The sequence below is a fragment of the Chelonia mydas genome, chromosome 8, assembly GCF_015237465.2.
Source record: "Chelonia mydas isolate rCheMyd1 chromosome 8, rCheMyd1.pri.v2, whole genome shotgun sequence".
In the NCBI taxonomy this organism is placed as follows: Eukaryota; Metazoa; Chordata; order Testudines; family Cheloniidae; genus Chelonia; species Chelonia mydas.
The window spans coordinates 61,797,888-61,817,829 of NC_057854.1; the positions used below are offsets into that span (position 1 = coordinate 61,797,888).

General features: G+C 37.3%; 1 pseudogene; it reads left to right on the forward strand.

Moving 5' to 3' along the window:
- Positions 1-18,861, forward strand: part of LOC102934337 — a 156,986-nt pseudogene extending 138,125 nt beyond the window's left edge.
- The last annotated feature ends 1,081 nt before the right edge of the window (positions 18,862-19,942 follow it).

Consider the following 19,942-nt stretch of genomic DNA (forward strand, 5'->3'; position numbering starts at 1 on the left):
GAGTTATTTAATGTCCCCTTAAATAGTTAGTGTTTTTTAGCTTTCCTGAAAACTATTACTTATGGAAATAGACCTCACCCAATAAGTCACCTCACTGAAACTATGCACATGAATAAGGATTTCACACATGCACAAGACTACTTTGCAGGAGTATTAGTAATGGATTCAAGGACTGGACACCATGTTGCCATCTGCCAGACCACTTTCATTTACAGCAGGGGTGTTCTGGATTCTTTTAAAAGAAACTGTTCTTCAGAATCTGCTGATTAGACTCAATTGAGAGTCATTGTTTCTGGTAGGTGATTCCTGGAGCTAATGCCACTGCTGACTTGGTCTAGGGACTAACTCTTAAACCTTTTGTGAGGACGGTGTTGCAGTGAAAGACCACAGAAACTACACTGGGCATGAGGTTCTCCACTACCTGCTAAAATCATTAACAACTGGGTTAAGTGATGGAACCTCACAATGTGACTTCACAAAGGGCAGTGAGGAAGTGGTCAGTGGAAGTAGAGTGACAGCAGCAGCTGTGATCCAGTTGCAGAAGCAGCAGCGGCAGAAGCATTGCTCAATGCTGCCCCCAGGGAAATGAACCACTGTGAATGCATCATTAACCTTTGGGTCTTTGCTAACCGAGGACAGCCAACTGTGAGTTGGGTACAGCAGAGAGAGAAGGGAGCAATATGCAAAGTGACGTTTCACATTGCAAGAAACTGAGGCAAAGGACACTGCCCAACACACTGTGGAGTGGTTGTTTGTCTATGGTCACACACTTGTGAACTGTGGTTGTGATGTTCTCCCAAATTAACATTGGGTACCCTTTCCCCCTTTATTAAAAATTCTCTTTTGTTATACACAGACTCAGTAGGAAACTACTGCCACTTAGAGGTGCCCAGGGTAGTGCTAAATGTTCCCAGATTACGAGTGAGGGGCTTGAGCCAGATCTATTTTGTATTGTTAAGGTGAACACCTAGATATTGAATCCAACCCTGGTTGCTGCCAACTGCACCTGGCAGAAGGGTTACATAATCATGCACCCAGTGAAACTAAGAGCAAAACTCTCTTCAATGGAAGTGAGATACAGATCAGCTCCTAAAGCACAGATAGAGACACATAAATAGGATTCATTGAAAATTTTCTGTGAAAACTTTTTTCAGTGAAAAATTGGGTTTTTGTCAAAAGCGTGTGTGTGTGTGTGTGTAAAATGTTTGCTTTCCACAAAATCATCAATTTTTTGGTCAGAAAACTTAAAAATATAGGGTGGTTTTTTGAAGTTTTTAGTTTTTTGATGGAAAATTTAAATTTATTGCTAAAAATTAACTAAAATGAAGAAGAAGAAAAATTGTCATCAATTTTCCACAAAGATTTTTCCCACTACTAAGTCTAGCTACAAACAAGACATAAATTTGCACAGATGTGGCCATTAGGACTTGGGGACTTCACGATAACTTCCAGGCAAGGGCAGGTTGGGAAAGTTTATTGCAAGCACAGGATTCAGTGTGCGAAAGGAACAGAGATGGGTGGTTGATAAGAAAACACAGAGGGCTGTGAGGCGTCAAGTTTGGTGCAATTTACGGAGCAGAAGGGGGTGAAAGAGACAAGGGAAGAACATGCAGGCAAATCTTTTAAAGCATAGGCTGCTGCTGAACATTGTGGTAAGTGAAACTGGGAGTTGTTGAAGCTACCCTGGTTTATACCAGACGAGGAGCTGGACCTTAGTTCTGGTTGTTACACAGTTGGGGAGTTGTGCCTCATGATGGAGTGTTTACTTAGGATAAGCACCCAAAAGTTCAAATGCTGATTCAAGCCTTGTGCTCTGGAGACCTAGAGAGCCAGGAGCTCACTACTGACACCGGTCAGTCTTTGTTTTTTGTACAATGGACTCAACGCTTGTCAGGGGGAGGTATTGCTCTGATAAGGGCATGTGGAGAATAGGGTTCCCAACTTTATATTTAAAAAATAAGGGACAGATTTCCACCCACACCCACCTGAAGAGGTAGTGATTTCAGGCCCCACCCTCAGAGATGGTGACCTTTGCAACTTGATGTGTGGGGAGCCTACTAATAATAATTATATAATTAATAAGCTGTACTCACCTATGTTTGCCGGGAGTATTTCTTGCTGCTTTTTGCGGCAACTCCTGAGCCTGTTGTATGGAGATGAAGAAATCTTTTGAAGATAACTGGAAGTTTATGCAAATTTTGATTTTGCTTTTAATTAAATCTATGCTGCATTAATTAAATCTATGCTATCTGTTCCATTGTCAGATCATTTATTCCACAATAAGAACAAAAATCCTCTCTACAAATGCATTTCATTCTGGTACAGTAAATAGAAAGCACACAGTTTGAAACAAGTTTTTCAGAATTTCATATCCACGCTTCTGAAACACATCCATCCACTTTTCACTGACATACATCAAGAACTGAAATTTTAAGTATCAATGGCATCTCATCTGGTGTACATTCCTCATAGAGGTGATCAATGTTTGATTTCCTTAATTTTGAGTGCTAGTTACATTCTCAAGGTCTGAGAAACTAAGCTTCCCAGAGTCTGATGGGTTTCAGCTTCATCATTATATTGTGAAGAGAAATCAATCCAATTGTCAAAAGCTTAGTCATAAAACTTAATAAAGCCTTGTTTTACCTTCACTTTTTGTTGTGGAAATAGCTTTTCCATCAGTTTGCCTTGGAATTAAAAAATCATCTTTCTGGTTCAGTATGTTCATCTTAAAAAGGTACATCTCTGCTTGCACACAAGTAATTCATAGCTAGGATTCCTCCAACTTCTTCACAAGTTTGTTGAAGAAACTGCATTGTGTTTTTTCCACATGTAAATGTCCACAATGCCAGTATAGATACTATTTCTGGTGCAAATCTTCTTTAAAGTTGCTGGGCAAGACTCCCTTAGTTATTTGAAGTAGGCTCTAATCTCTGGCCACTTTCTCAAAAGTTGGTCAATTGCCATGTACTCACATTTTACTGTACTACTTTCCATTCAGTTTGAACAAACTCAAAAAACCCCTCCACTTCTGACCTGTGTGAACACACACAAATGGTTGTAAATTTTTAACACAATCATTTGTGTCAACTGACAGGTGATCACTTGCATGTTTGTAAGTATTGTGGATTATGTATGTCAGGCAGTTGGCCTTCAGAATGTGGTCATTTTTGGTACATAACAGAAATATTGAATTGTGTTTGCCAATGTTCATATTTGCCTTTGAGTATGAGGTAATACAATTAATGTTATCTGGTGTTTCTCTAGGCAGTTCTTTATAGCATGATGTATGCCACTTGCAGATTCATCATAGTCGTCATAAGTCAAGCAACTAGTACTGGATGCCATCTGATTTGTACATTGATTTGTACATTTGTACACCAAGTACATTGATTTGTAATTGATTTACATTTTTTGAGGCATTAATTGATACAAAGAAATACATGGGTTCTTCTGGTGGTGATGTTACTTAATTCTGTAAACAATCCCTCACAGATTTTGGGGGCAAAACAGTGGTGCCTAATAGCTCTTGCTCTGTTCTTGCACAAGGCAATGTGTTAGCAATGTTTGAATTGTGAACCATTTCACTAACAAGCTTAGCTACAGCAGCATGGAGTGTGCCAATAATGCGGTGGCTAACTATGTGATAAATGGTTGCAATTTCACATGCTGCAATTTTGTCACTTTCAATGTTTGAAGAGACAAAGAACTTGTTAATATTTCAGACCTTTGACCTGTGCTTTTTTTCTTGTATCCATCATTTGCTGCATGCTGCCTTAAGTCAGTTTTGCCTCCATGGCCAAGAATGAATTCCCATTGACCCAAAGTACAAAAGGCTTTACCAGGATCGCCACAAATAGGCATTATCCAGGTGTATTTTTCTTTGACATTTTATATCTACCCAGAATTCTTTTTTCTATTTAGACCCAGAACTTTATGAAGTTCCCACTGTTTCTGGTATTACTAGGCAGATGGGCTGCTGCATGTGGACCCACTGGAGATTTCTCCAGACAGGTGTCTGTGTTCATCCCATTGTCCTGGCCAAATTCCAGTGTGGAGAATTACATTCAGTACTCCTAAATTATCCCTCCCACATACACTCCTCCTATTGGATAACAAAATTCCTGTTCACATCCTGTACTAAATTGCTAAAGTAAAGTGCTGTTACTGCTGATCAGGTGCCACATCTCACCCCAGAGCTGGTTGCATTTCATAGGTGAACAAAGTGCATCCTGGGACAAACCAGAATGCCCCTTTTCAGGAGAAACTTCCATCATGGCCACTGAAAGTACTGGTTGAGTGGAAGACGCAGAAATTGGCTTGGAGTTTGGAAAGAACTTTGGGATCATCTGGAATGACAGGCATACATGGAGCTTATAAAAGAAAAAGCACGGACCAAGACACTTGGGTGTGTAGAGAAGAGATAGGGCTCGGCTGTTGTGAATATAAAGCAGATTCTATATTGGGGCTGCTGGACACAGATAAATTCTATAGTTCCCTCCGCCTATCTAGGTCCCAGGAGCTCTATAGCTCTGGCTCCTAGCCTGTGCCCCCTAATATCCCCTCACTGAGGTTCCTTAAGTTGTGGCCTGTCTGGACTGATCAGTGATTTAAGGGTCTTAGGACTGCAGCTGCCCTGCACTGCGCATGTGTAAGAGCCACCCACATGGTTCCTGGTGTAGGACCTGGCTCTTGTGGTTTTGCTGTGGTGAGGGAGTGACTGTGAGAAGCATTTCCCTGAGCAAATGAGGAGGAGGAAGGATCTCTAGCCTTACCTTAGCTGAAGATGATGACCCAATAGGGAATCTTGGTCTCTAGGTGGGAGCAATTCCAGTGCTGGTCCCGGAACTGGTGCTGGTGTAACACTGGCAGATGGGATCGAACCTGGGGCCTTTGGAGCTTAGTGCATGAGCCTCTATCACATGAGCTAAAAGCCAACTGCCTGTTAGCTAAAGCTGTAGAGCAGACTCATTTTCTCTCTCTCCTTAAGTGTCTCAGTGCCAATAGATGGGACAGAACACCACAGGAGGTGTGTGGGTTACACTGGCACTCATGGATGGTGGTCTGGATGAATTGCATGTTTGATGACATCATTTCAAGTTATGCATGGACACCTCCAGCTACCCAATCACAATGCCTTTCAAATTTGTCTTGGCCATCCCTCAGTCATGCCAGAACAGATATTCAATTCAGCCTGCAGGTCCAACATGTACTGTGGACAGGGTGCTTGGCTCCAGGGAGCAGCACAGGCCAGTACCCAGTTTCCGTGCACCACATATCTAGGTGATAACTGAGTCTGGAGGCCACATTGGGCTCCACATATGATAGTCCTTGTCCACCTGAGCAGTGGAATGTACAAGAGAGGATGATGCACAATGCAATGAGCTCTTGCTAGACCAGGCATGAGGATGGCTGGATTCTCCTTAACTCAGCCATTGACTCACTATAAAACTGGTCAAGTTGCTGCTCGCCTCAGCAAGATGAGGCACCTGTGCAGCAGTGATGCACCCCATCTACAGCAGCTTCATCCACATGAAACAACTTGAAGTACATCACTGCTCTGGCCAAAAAACCTGCTGCTTCCAAAATAGGAAACAGAAAAATACTGCATGAGAGGGAATGACTGACATCTGCAATGAACAGGAGTAGGTACAGTGGGAGAAACTATAAAGCGAGACAGCACTGAAGTGGCCAGGGCTTGGACTGAAGAAAAAATGTGTGTGTGTGTGTGTGTGTGTGTGTGGTGGGGAAGGGGGACAGTTCCTCTTGTTAAAAGGTACAGGTCCCCAAAATATCTCTGCTACCTGCTCGCTATTGCAGTCCTGCTGGACATGGGAAAGGTTAAAGCTGTAGTCACTTTAAAAAGTGAGGAGAAAACCTGCTCCCCATGAAAAACTTCTTGTCTTGTCCCTCCACTCCTTGGGGGAGATTTTGCTGGAACCATAGTCTGTCCTAATTGAAATTCAAAAACTGCTTTTTGAAATCACTTTCAATAGACTTTCATTTCATAGAATTCTGGGGGGGAATCCCAGCAATATTGAAACATCACAGTTTGACATTTTTGTAACAAAAGATTTTGATTTTTTCATTTTGATTTTTTAAAATTTATTATATTATCTGTTATAATGTAATGCAACATTTAAGCAGTCTAAATAGAAGCAAAGCATTTTGATCAGTCGGAAACTTTTTTTTTCCAGAATTTCTCTTCATGGAGAGGTTATAAAATGTCTGCTTTCATGCCTATTCAGAGCAAAGCCAAATTGTGACACTTCAAAATCCTTCACAAAATGGAACTTCCATCCTTTGCACAGCTTTAGGCTTGGGTCATTCCTATTTCTCCCAAACACATTCCTAGCATTCATGCTGTATTGAGTGCTAGAGATAAATACAAAGCAGAGCTGTGGATCTGAATTATGAAGAAATGTGAATTCAGATCTAGATTTAACTTGAGGGTGTCCTCTTATCTAACAAGTTTATGCAGACGAAGTATTGATTTTTTTTCCAATCATCTACAAGTTCCTATGTCTATATTGTAGGTCAAAAGCTAATAATGGAGTAGTTGCCCACAAGTGTAGTGTGGAGAAAAGAATGACTATCCTGAACTTTTAAGAATCTAATTTTAATGGAATCAATCAGAATTTGAATTACTGAACTGATTTGTGTGTGTGGTTGGTTGGCTGGTTGAGTGGTGACTTTACCTAGAAATTGGGTATATTTGTTTTTCATATTTTGTAACATAATTCCATGACTATAGTGTGTTTTGTGTTTTAAAAGCTTTAAATAAAATTAAACTTTTTTGTTATATGATTTAATGCCATATAATTCTATTCATTGTATGTATTTGCAATTCATGCTGTGTTTTTTCATTACATTAGTCACAAATTATCATTTCTGTTTAATGTTTGGATGACCTAGGTACTATAACTAATTGACATTGCATGACCTGCCAATTTTACAACTGACTACACAATTAGAAATCAACTTCTGATGAATATTCAAGCTTAACCTTTACTTTTCATAGTATTTATGCTTGTAAAGATCAAGTACTGTAAGGTCGATGTAAAGCAAATGCCAAAGGGTCACATCTATAATAAAATCAAAATTCTGTATTTGAATTTGCAGAATGCTTTTCTGCTAGTAACTCAGCTCTACTCAAATATTACAGTATCCTCCATTACCCCTGTATTCAGCCATTTTAGTTGTATGATATTCAAAGGAACATAAAAAGGAAATTCAATTCACTTTTCTGGCTTCTAGATCTCACTCCTGATAAAAACTTACCTTAGAAAGGGACAGAAATTGTTCTCCGCAATTCTGAAATCTAGTTGACAACTCTTCAGTATGGCATGTATCCTATATCTGATCTTTCCCACTACATCTTTAATATTCTGTCATCTCATGTATTACACTGTAAGTCTACACTCTGATCCCCAACTGATTGTAATGAACTCAATGGGAGCAGGAGCGTGTCCTTGCGCAGTTTCCTGGGAAAAAACCCACAAAGCAGCTCCTACAATTGTATATTAAAGCCCTAATACAAATAAACAGGAAGCAGTTTCTTAACTACAAGTATGTGAATATTCCCACTGAAGTTAAACATGAATTTAAGTACCCTACTGGATCTTGGGTTCAATTTCTGTTCTAATTTCACTGATTGTTACATTGACATCACAGTGAAAGCAATCTTAAATTTTCCAGCTTCGATTTAAAAAAAAAAAAAAACAACCTGAAAATTTAGCAGTGTGAAAAATTCTAAATTCCACAGAAAACCAGCTCTACAATTTTTTAGTATCAACCATAACAGAACAAAGATAACGTTAAGGAAGTACAGATTCCTTAGATAAGCGAGATTCAACTAAACTTTAACTTCTCTCTTATTTCAGGCATTGAACAAACAAGGAAACAAAGCGTTATCAAAATGGAATATAAGTTTCTTTAACTTGTAGGTCACACCCACTCGTGAAAAAAAATCAACTTTGATAGATTAAAAAAAAAAACACTCCCATATCTCTTTTGCTAGTTTAGATTATCATTAACTAGTGCTCTAAGGAATTGGGAGTTTAAGTCCTCATTCAGAAGAGTAAACTTGCATGAGCTCTAAATCGGCTTAAGCTACCATGTGAATCTACATAAATAAGAAAGTTTCTTGTTTTCAAAATGCATTTTAGTTGTGTTCTTTCTGTGAAGGATTTTAATAGACAGAGCTGGTGCTGAGTCTATCTGCCTGACATGTTAAGAGTCAAAAGTGCAAAGTGTAAAGTACAGTGAATATTTGCAAATATGAATACAGCCTTGCTCAGCAGCATGAATGCTGTATCCAATCATGTAATTATTTATCATACTGTGAAATGTGAATGTTCTAAGCTGCTTTAAGGAATGTGTTCTAGGTATTTGCCATTGCCTCTTCAGTAGGCCCAGGCTTTCATCCAAAAAAGTTAGTGGTATAAAAACAAGGTAAGCAAAAGACAATTATACCGAGCAGGTTCAGCGTGATCAGGAAGAGCACAAAGAAAAAAATATCCATTGTCAACTCACATAACTAAAGCAATTTACTAATAGAAAAATTGCAATCATATTTTGAGGTGATAATTTATATACATATAAGGAGTATAACATGCAGTTTGCTATATGGTTTTGCTGTTATCTTAATATACTTGCATGTAAAAATAGGCAAATAATGATGAAAATTATTCATGAACTGTTTCACAAACTAAGTACCAAGTTTTGGTTCACCATGCTTGTGAACCCTTCATTAATTTTGCTTTTGGACATTCATATGAATTCTTTGTAGGAATATCCACAGACAACAAGAATTTAATCTCAAAAAATCTGAAATGTAGTTACTTAGTACTTTTGTTTTGGCAGAGAAACACAAATTCAGTCATAAATTGTATAGTGCTAGTAAGAAATAAGCAAACATACATACAAACAAAAAAAATAAAATACTGCGAACAAACCAATAGGCTGAAATTCTTCAAACTGGTGGAATTACAAAAATAAAAAATAATAAAAAAAAAATCCTAGCTCTTTTAATACATATCAGAGTTGTTTGGGGGTTTTTTACTTGAAAATTTTCTAATTGAAAAATGGCCAACTTTTGCCAAACTGTTTTGTAACAAACATTTCATCTAGATTTCTTTGCATGCTATTTTCCCTCATACTGTGACCTTTTCTGATCACACAGGAAAATAATATTTGACTGGATCAGTAGTTGGGTGGGAAATCTTTTGGGAGGGCAGAAGGTATGAATCTTCTAATTCCAGAATTCTAACAATGCCCTTAGTTTAGGTGGTACTTTTGCATTTTCTACTTTAATATCAAACTACAGTAAGGTGATGCTTTTTTGTTTTTGTTTTTAATCTCTCATTTGGAGACTTTGTGGTACACCATGTCATGCTCAGATTTGTTGTCTTCTACAATATTAGTGAAACATTTGGAAATACTGGGGGGAAAACATCTTTCCCCGTTTGCTTCCATCATATTGTTCACTCTGTTTGGGTGTAATTACCCATCCCCTCAACCTGTTTTTGTTTTGTCTATTTAGATTCCAAGTTCTTCAGGGCAAGGATTGTTTGTAGAACTGGCCTGAAAATGGAACGTATGTCCTGTGGAAAATGTTGCGGGGGGGGAATTGCCCTGCTTCAAAATGAAAAGTAAAAACCTCAATTATTATTATTTTTGCCAATCAGAAATTCTGAAAAAAACCAGGAGAACCAAAGTGGAATTTCTCAGCATGTCAGGTGTCCTCTTGCAAGCTCTTTATCAATTTCACCTTTTGTACGCAGCCAGGAAGCCACCATTTCATTTTTTCTGACAAAAAATAAAAAAATGTTCTGAAAATTTGAAATTTTCCCACTGAAAATTTCATTTTTTTCAAAAAGGAAAAGGCTTTTTCCATCAGAAATTCATGTAGAGAAAATTCCCTATGAGCCCTGTGCGCTACTCTGTGCATGTATGTTGCCCAACACAATGGATCTGTTTAGATAAGATGATGATAGTAATGTTCTCTGGTGAAGAATATGAGTTACTCTAAGAAGAATACCTGCAAATTGAATTAGTTTTGTTTTCCTCCTGTCATTCAGATATATGGCTCAATGCTTGCTTTTTTCATTAATTTAGTGGGAATAAATTGGCACTTTTGGTATTACAGTTGCTCTGTATTTGTAATTTAATATTTCAGTCAGTCATAATCACCAGTTTTCAGAGGGTCTCACTACACTATATTAAGAAAAGATGCAATATTTTCATCAGGCTCTGTAATGTGTAATAAAGTGGAGGAAGCTATAAGGTAAGTGAAGCATTGGAAGAAACAGGAAAAAGAAAGAACAAAGGGTGTCATATTGGTGTAAAAAATAATTGTTGAAAATGAAACCATCCAGTAAAGCATAAAAGTTAGCTTGCAAAGCTATTATACTAAAAAATGCTTTCAGTACTATCTGTATGATTGGTTTCAGAGTAACAGCTGTGTTAGTCTGTATTCGTAAAAAGAAAAGGAGTACTTGTGGCACCTTAGAGACTAACCAGTTTATTTGAGCATGAGCTTTCGTGAGCTACAGCTCACTTCATCGGATGCATAGCATATCGTGGAAACTGATATGCTATGCATCCGATGAAGTGAGCTGTAGCTCACGAAAGCTCATGCTCAAATAAACTGGTTAGTCTCTAAGGTGCCACAAGTACTCCTTATCTGTATGATTGTTAGCTTGTTTATTATCCTTGGTTATATTTTCTTCTTGCAGTTGCTATCTACACTGTCATACAACAGCTAATGTTAAAGATCCTGCTTCTGGTAGCAATGATCCCCTATACAAATTACATACAGAGATACACTACCAACGAAATCTTCCTAATTTTTAGTTATATTCATCTTCTTTTGTGTTAAAACCAGTGATTTCTTTCAGTTCACTTACAAATACCCAGTCATAGAACATTCAGATTAATACAATTACATGCTAGCTGAATTATTTTAAGTACACATTTCAACACAATGTACATGTGATTAATCTAAAGAAAACATAATGTATGTTTACTGTTCAGAAACTGTTATTTTCCCCTTAATTTGCTCACTAAAGTGCAACAGGCAATTCCAAGAGACATCTCTTCCCACCACCACCCGCAAAAAACAACAAAAAACTCCAATGAAATACAACACTAAAATATAACATACTAACAATCTACATAACTGGCAACCTTTAATTACTTGTCTGTTCCCACTGAGACTTTTAGGAACATGGTGAATGACAAAAGCAAAGCTCAAAAAGTGTTGGTAACCGGTGGAACCCTTGGAATTGTAGCCCTGTGACAGTGTCACCGCTTATTGCTATTTTCCACACAAGATCTGAAAGTCGTCTTGATATCTGACCACTCTCACGCTGCCTGAGTCCTTCTCCATTTTGTGACCTTCCTGCCTTTTGTGTCACAGCCATTTCTTTTTCATGTGCCACCAGCAGTGATGAGTTAACTTCAAAACAAAATATTTGGAGGAACGGATGAAGATTCAAAGCTTTGGGTCAGATTTCAGCCAAATGTCCTCACGTTTGGAGGTTCCCTCATGTTGCCTCATGTTCTTGTTGCTTGCTCCAGCTTCCTATAATTTTGTATCACTCCATTTAGCAGTTCTTGTTAGGTGAAGCATGGCTATAGTCAAGAAACTTTTTTTTTTTTTTGGTTCTGTAACTGGGTGAGAACTGAAATATACATGATATGAGAACTTTTTAAAATTTTGTGCCAGCATTCACAACTTTAAACTTTCATCTTAGAATCCCCTGTTAAACTTGTGCACATAATGATATTTTACCTAGAGATTTCAAATCTGTTCACTTACCTCTGAATCAGCTTCTATTGTAAAACATAAATCAGATGGATAAGGGCAACGTGGATGAATGCATTATGGACACAGCCATTCCTTCATCCCACCAGTTCTATTTATGCTGGGCACGCCTGTGGCTTACAGGCAGTGCTCCTGAGACCATGTATTTTTCAAACATAAGCTGTCTTAAAATATTTCCAGTCTTGTTCACGGCGTGGACATACTGTTTTTTATATTCCAAACAAAAATCCTTGAAATCTGTCCAACCTGCAGTGCTTAGAAGGGCTTGATGTTTGAAATAACACTTGTATGAAAACTGTCAGTGATTCTGTGACTTCAAAACCATTTCTCCACTATGGCATCCTTGCCTGTATAGCAAAATGTATAAAGTTCCATTCTATAGCCAGGTCAATAATGAAACTATAACTATCCATTCTTATGATATTTATTAATAATCACATACTTACACTATTTATGAATTTTTCACAGATTCTTTTACAAAGTGAGCTACACAGAAATTTCTCCCATGGAACACTTCTTTCATTATGAGTTTGGCGTGATTTGTGAATCAAATAGATATATTCAATTATACCTGTATATAAAAACCATACGGTTCCACTAATTATTATAATAGCAGAGCACCAAAAAAATAAATTCAGCTAAATCTTTAAGCCAATAAGGTGGTATTGCATATTTAAAGCACTGAGAAGGAAAAAAGAGAAGAATACAAAATTAATAGAACACCTCAAAAGGCCATGGATCCATTTGAGACCAGTTCAGGAACCCAAGAGCACCCAAAAAATAGGGACCTGGGTTGAGGATTTTATGTCCCATGTTTATGTAACATGTCAGATACAAAACCATATTTCGCCAGTGACCATAACAAGATTAAGACCTGCCTATTACCCAGAGGCGGCATTCCATGTCTCCATGAGCATGCCTATAATTATTAATTATTCATAATCTGTCACATCGTAATAATTCCTATAAGTGACTGCAGTCTAACTGTCTAATTACTGTCTAGTAACAAGATTGCTAAAGCCTCCCCCACAAACACCCTTTTTTTCAGAATTCTGTGTTGTACTGTACCTTTTGCGGTCACTTCTTCTGTGTCTTCTCAGGATGGGAGAGCAGAATTTGACTTGGGCTAATCTTTTTGGGCTTGCAATTTTTAGTCATTGTTGTGCTTTGGGGATTTTTGATTTGGATCATAAATGTTTCTGTAAATGTGAGCACCAGTGTAGTTTATGCACATAAACAACCCTCCGAGAGGACTGTGTGAAATTATTTGGTATAAAAAATAGAAAGACTGGTGGCAAATGAGATGAACTTGATTTTTCAAAAATTAGGAAATCGGGTTGTCAGATAGAAACAACTTAGATGCTTGTACACTGATGTGAGGAGCCTAAACAGCAAAATGGAAGAACTAGAACTACTGGTGAAGAAAGATACTATAGGGATAACCAAACCTTAGTGGAATTGCAATCATGACTGAAACACAGGTACTGAAAGTTATGTGCTTTTCAGGAGACAGAGAAATAAAGATAAAGCTGGTGGGTAGAGTTGTACATCAATAATGCAGTAGACTATAAAGAAATAAATGATGCAAAGGATAAAACAGAACTGGTTTAGGTCAAAATCGTTTTGGAGAAGGATTGTAAAAGGGGTTCTATCTGTCTAGTGACAGAAGCAGGGCCCCTATGCAGCAAGAATAGGGAAGAGATTAACGATGAACTATCTATGGCCCAAAAACTAAATTAATATTATTCCTCAGTTTTCAATAAGGATGACAGTGCAGAACATGGGAGCAAAGGCAGGATGGCTAATGGGAATGATTGTATAGACATGGAAATTATCACATCCCAGGTGGAAGCAAAACTCATAGGGTTTAATATGCTCAAATTAAGAGGACTAGATAATCTCAGTCCCAGAATATCAAAAGATCTGGCACATGAGATTGCAAATCCGGTAGCAAAGGTTTTTAATATATCAATCTACCATATGATCCCCTTCCCATATTCAGCACTGAGAAAAATGGCCTAGTGCATTTTACAAAGGAATTCAACTTCCTCTGAAGTATTAGATATTAACTACTTGCCCAAGATCATACAGCAGGTCAGAGCCAGGAATCGAGTCTAGGTGTCCTTTTTTCCACTTCAGTGGCCTATCAGCTGACCCATGGTGCCTTGTTCCATGGTTCATCATGTTGAAAATGGATCTTGTGTACTTAACTAGATGAGACCACCCATACGTCTATCCAATAATTTCTGCCCTTCAAATTATTTATACAGTAATTTCCTTGGTAGTAAGCACCACTTATTTAAAATATTGAAGGACAGACAAGTGCAACTGTGTATCTATTTAGGTGTGTAATTACTGTCTTTCATATGTACAACACAAGTGTATTTTTTATAAAATAACCGTAAAGCCTTTCAACTCTGGGTGCCTCAATTTAGGCTCCTAAATCCATATTTTGGGCTCTATATAAAAGTGGTCTGACTTTTCAAAGGGTACTGCTGCTGAAAAAGAGAGGGTACATGGTTGAAAATTAGACCATTTGAATTGAAAGTCTTAAATATGGATTTTGGAGCCTAAGTTTAACAGAGTTGTCAACTTTTGCAACTTTACCATGTTAAAATCTAACAATATCTGGTGTGTTCTTCTTAAGTGCCTCAGCCTTGGAATCATGGGAACACAGCAGAATCTCAGCTTCCATTTTTTTAAAATGTTTGTTTATTTTATTATATTTTATTTAAGCAAGTTTCTTCTACCCCTCTTTCCATGGTTGTGGGAAAATGCTGGAAAATGTGAACCCTGAAGGAGCAAAAGTCAGATGTCAAATAAAAAAGAACTCCACAAGTATTATTTTTTTATCTCATGACTATTGGAAACCTAACTCATGCTTTTTGAATATGAGCTTTGTAATATTGCTTCAGGCACCTAGTCTTGGAAACATTGCTCTAAAATTGTATGTTGTTGTTGGGGTTTTTTTATTCTAAAAGAGCTGCTAGGATTCCTTATTTGCTCAGAGGAAACTTAAGTTATTTTATTTAAAAAAATCTCCTTTTAAGCAAATCTCTGACAAGATGCTTTACAATGAATAAATAAGATGGCAAAGTGGAAACTTGATAGGGTTTTGGTAAGAAATCCAAAATGGTGAGAACTGTGTGGATTTTTATTCTGTACTTGTTCTATACTTTAGCCAATAAGAAACAAGCACTATCCTAAAATTTTAACTTCTTCTGTATCATTGATGGCTGACCAGCTGCCAGTTTTTAAATTATTTTTTGGATCTTTATAAAATAAGATGATGTCTGATTTATTTTATTTTTTAAAAGTTTTATTTGGGGTTTTTTTTTGTTTTGTTTTTGCTTTGTTTTTTGTTTTTTCCCCAGGAAAAAATGGTCAACTCTCCAGAAGGATGACTTTTGGCAGAACCTTCATTTGGTATCATTGTTTTTCTTTCTGATGCTCTGGGTTTTGCCATTAGAAAAAGAAGAATTTCATTTTCTGTTTGTTTGTTTTTTTCTGAATAAGGTAAGGGGCAATATAAAATCCATGGTTCCTCTTTGATGGCTTTCAGCGTGAAATGATTTGGTGTTGACAATTCCTAATGAATTAATGTTAAAGCAAATGGTTGGGAGCTGAAGCTGAAACTAGCTTAACCATTGGAACAATTTACATAGGGATATAAATAATTCTCTATCACTTAAAGTTGTAAAATCACAACTGGATATATTGCTGGAAGATGCTTTAGCTCAAATAGAAATTATGGGCTTGATGCAGGAATTATTGGATAAGGTTCTATGGCCTGTTATGCAGGAGATCACACTAGATGCTCATAATAGTCCCTTCTGGACTTAAAAATCTGTGAATGAAGTCATAGCATAAAAAAGCAACCGTCAAAACTGTTAAACTTGATAGAGGTCTCAGCAGAGAGTTAGGATCACATGCTTCTAGAAGGAGAGGCAGAATTCTTTACTATGATGGGAATAATAAAAATACAAAGTACATGCATTCTGAGCTAAAAACAGGGGTAATTTGGTCTATTGTCAATGGGATAGGATTTACCCCCTTACTTCATTCTGGATTATTCTGAACCAGGCTTCCTGATGATTGTGGCACACTAGACTGAGTTCGGCTACTCCTTCTGGCCAGTCCTGGGGGATCCCATTGTAGGGACCCAGTCTGTCTCCTTTACTGAACCTTTGCTGGCACCAGTGCTGACTTTCATTATGCATCTCCTCTCTACATAGCCTGACTTTCTGTGAGGAGAACATACAACCTGAGCACTAATTTATTTCAACAAAATTAATCTCGTGCAGCCCACAGGCTTTCTGCCCTTTCAGTTTGTGAAAGGCAGTTCAATACAGGTAATATGCCTAGCTTTCCCCCATGCCACATCCTTTGCTGTAATAATTTTCCAGTGCACTGCAAACTGTGTATCTACAAAGCTTTTTGATTCTAGAGATATGTTTTTGTATCCTTTGGGGCAGGGGAAGAAACTGGAGTTTGACCCCTACATACTGCAGAATGGACACAGAATTATGCTCAAGCCTTAGAGGCTGTCCATCTGGAATTAAGGCGTAGAGAGGCGATAGAATCTGCACTGCCCATGATCTCCAGGGCCTGTGGATAGAGGACTTCTATCTGACTACCTAAGTCATTTACGTAGCTCTAGTCCTTTCAGTATTTAGCACCTTTCATGATCTCAAAATTCACATAAAAGCAGAACTGAGAGAGTAGCCAATTTTTCAATTTGGTGGCTTGAACCAAAAAAGAAGAGAGAATACTGTTTGGGTCAATACAACACAAAATTATTTTTTTTCATTCTTCCCAACTAAATTAAAGACTTAAAAAAAGTTTCAGGTCAAAGGAAACATTTTGTTCAACCCAAAATGAAATATTTAATTTGTGCTGTTTTTAACCTCCTTTTATATGTGGTTTTTAATACAATTCAGTGAAATTCTGAAAAGAAAAAGCTTACTGAAAAGAACAGTCAAAACATTTTGTTTCAGAAGTGCCAAAGCAAACTTTTTCCAGGTTTTTTATTCATCCAAAACAATTAACCAAAGTAGACCTGACCCTTGTATGACCCAACTTGTTTTGGTGAGCAAATTATTCAAATGCAAAACTTCACCCAGCTTTACTTAAAAATACAACAACATAAAAAAAATATAAACACTTACAAATTATAACTAAAATTGAAGGTACAGTTGTTTTCACCTGCAGGGTGGTGATGAGCTTGAGTACGTATCAGATTGACGTATGATTGATACAGATAGATAAAACATCTGTACGTCAAGATGTTGTTGTTACTGCAAATATGGTTCATTTTAGCATGTTTCATAAACATACATAATTAAAATAGAATGTGCTCTGTATTCTTCATAAATATTTGCTTGTTATGGGTCTCTTCTCTCAGTATAAAAGAATAATTCCATTAATGTTAAAGTCACACTTTTAATGGAAAGACACATAGGATATGGAAAATATTTGGAGTTAAATTTTAGATATAACTGAAATTGCATTGCAGCAATTTGTTTTTCATATTATAAAAGTTGACCAGTTTTGTAAAGTTTGGGATAAATTGCATTGGGCAATAAGTGTTTTGTTTATAATTTTGTATTTGTATTATCCTCATAAAGAAAAGTTGAAAAATGAAGGCATCAGTAAAGTCCAAACATAGGATACCAGTTCTTTTGACAAGAAAATGACCAATCTACATTACATCTGGATGTAAATTAGGGGACATTTTTAATTAAAAGAACCCTAAAGAATCAATATTATGGAAGTGATTTGGTCATCTGACCTTGTCATGGAGGAAACCAATCAGCTGCAAGCAAAACCCTCTTCTTCAGATGTCAGTGTGACTAAAAGCAGTTTGTTCTGCATCAGTTTGAAAACCACCAACATGACCTGCTATGGAAGATATTTTCCCATTTCTTGGAGGTGCTCCAAGATGTGTATTTTCTTGATTTACTCCATCTGTTTTCTAGGGATATATTTGTTTTTCATTCCTATGACTCTTAATTACTTTGCTGTTTTAGCAAAAATCAAAATTAAAGAAAACACTGTCTTGAATTTAATGGAAAGATTTCCATTTCCTGCCAAAGGATATGAGAAACCTGAGACAGCAAAAGAAAACATTTTCCTGAGAACCAATGTTTCCAGCTTCAGACAATTCTTGCTAAACAGGAAGATAGGGGGACTAACTGTAAATGCGGCACCATTTGCTACTGAAATCAATGATACTCAACCCTTTAGGTTTGTTGTTAACGAAAGAGATAAATGTAATGAAAGAACTCCTTTCTTAATACTATTAATAGCAACCAAAGCCGATGAAAAGCAGCACAGGGGACCCATCAGGAAAACCTGGGGAAATGAATCTGTGGTTCCAGGAATAAAAGTTGTTCGCTTATTTATGTTGGGTATTAACGACAAAGAACAAAATGAAGCCGTACTGCGGGAAAGCAGTCAATATCATGACATCATTCAACAAGACTTTCTGGACACAAGGTTACAAGAACCTAACTCTTAAAACCATAATGGGCTTGAAGTGGGTTGCCACCTACTGTGGTGGTGCAAATTGTGTCATTAAAACAGTGATGTTTTTGTTAATACAGAATATTTAATACAAAGTCTCCGAAGACCACTTATGCCTCCTTCACAGTAGTATTTCACTGGCTATCTTATGAGAAATGGTCAGCCTCACCGAAATAAAGAAAGCAAATGGTACATGCCCAAGGAAGTCTACTCAGCTGAGCGCTACCCTGATTTTTGTTCAGGAACTGGATGTGTCTTTTCTGGAACCCTGGCTGCAAAAATTGTCAATGCATCTTTAAAAGTCATGTGTATATATACTTAGAAGATATTTATGTAGCTCTGTGTCTTGAACAAGCAGGAATTAATATGGTGCCCCCACCTAATAACTATTTGTTTAATATATATGTCCCATTTTCTCCTTGTATATACAACAGACTGATTACCTCCCATGCAATTTATCCAAATGAACAGATAATATACTGGGAAACATTGCAAAATAACAAACATGTATGTGGTAAATAAAGCAAATGTATGGCAGAGATTGTCTGGGATTACGATATTGGCTTCTACAGTATTTCAGCCTTACAATTGCTGAATGTTCACCATGAACCTTCTATGGAGGAAGAGACAGACTTGACACAATATCCTTCATTAAGGTTTCAATTAAATTTATTTTTACAAAAAAAATTTATACTGAAGTTGCGTTTTATCCCATAGAACAACTTCAGAATAAGTACTGTTTTGGTATAAATATTATTGAAATTTGTGATGATTTGGGGCTTTTATTCTACTTCATTTCAAAATGAGTTTCAAATAAAGAAATTAAATTAGGGAATTCTCTTTTGTTTCCTAACCACACTATAGTTTAATCATGCACTAGCATCTTGTGCTACCTTCTAGTCCCTTGATAATTACCTGTATTTGATTTTTAAACCAAAAGATGCAACAACAGTGGCTACTTTCCTTTCCTACAGAAATAGAGGGAAATTATCTTGTATGCCCTTGCTTCTGCTGGAGAGAACAGTTTGAGTCCTTCCTTTTACATCTTCTTTTCCAAACTTTGGCTACCTTCTCTGTTTGGGTGCATTCCAGAGCAGGGCAAGTTCAAACAAAATGAATCCAGTGCAGACATTCAATTGGGTTTCAGTCTGCAGGACCTAAGATTCAGTATGATGGTCTCTATTCAACTGCTTCAGACTCCTATATTACACAAACTTTGGGGAACTGAGTTCCACAAGGACTGATGAAGGAAAAGAGTAAGTAATTGATATGTGTGTGTGTGTGTGTGTGTGTGTGTTGTGTGGAATAGTGGATGGTGCGTGTCCGTTTCACTGAGTGAGGGGAAAACCTGCCACCGACCTATGGGTGCTGGAAAGACTGCAAAAGTGGGAGGTCAAATTTGAGCGGCGTTGCAATGCCATAGTGTGACATTGCACTCCATATGTTTTATGGAAATATGCTAATGTCCACATATTAATTCAAGTGACACCATCATAGGATCTAATCACATTAGCCATGCCATCAGGGGCTCATTCACCTGCACATCTACCAATGTGATATATGCCATCATGTGCCAGCAATGCCCCTCTG